The following is a 594-nucleotide window of genomic DNA, read 5'->3' on the forward strand; positions in this document are numbered from 1 at the left end:
ACGTTGGACATTTGATAGATGTCGAATTCCAACGTAAAGCTAACGTCACGTTGATGCATATCGCCATTCCCTCACCACAATATTATAAAGTGTGGAATTTGTGACAGAACAATGTAAACGATAGAGCATAATTATAAATGATAGAAGTTTCTCTATCGCCAAACGATAGATATCGTCATATTGCACAGCCCTACACTTGTGTTATCAGAATTGCAGGAAGTCTACTGAATAGGTGAAAGTAAAAATACTTAAAACTCCATCAAGTGAAAGTCCTGCACCCAAAGCTTTACTCAAGTACAAGTCCACAGGTATTGTCATGAACAAGATTTTCTCTGACCTTATCTACTAAATAGGAATCAGTCAAGTTTTGTGGAGAAACAGTCTAGAAACATTTGAGCTCGTCTGTTTTCTGAGACACAAACTTTCCAGGAGAGCCACGTTCACAGTCTGCAGGAGGGAGAGACTGATGGTCAGAAAACAGCTCTCTGGTGGAGCCCCCTTCAACGTGAAGGGGGATTAGCTCAAATGGTAGAGCGCTCGCTTAGCATGCGAGAGGTAGCGGGATCGATGCCCGCATTCTCCAGGAGGCTTTTA

General features: G+C 42.4%; 1 non-coding gene across 1 annotated transcript; it reads left to right on the forward strand.

The window, feature by feature from the left end:
- The first annotated feature begins 510 nt into the window (after positions 1-510).
- trnaa-agc lies at positions 511-583 on the forward strand. Its single transcript has one exon. It is a non-coding gene; the product is annotated as a tRNA-Ala (tRNA).
- Positions 584-594: the final 11 nt, after the last annotated feature.

This window comes from Micropterus dolomieu, unplaced genomic scaffold (genome assembly GCF_021292245.1).
Source record: "Micropterus dolomieu isolate WLL.071019.BEF.003 ecotype Adirondacks unplaced genomic scaffold, ASM2129224v1 contig_7211, whole genome shotgun sequence".
NCBI lineage: Eukaryota > Metazoa > Chordata > Actinopteri > Centrarchiformes > Centrarchidae > Micropterus > Micropterus dolomieu.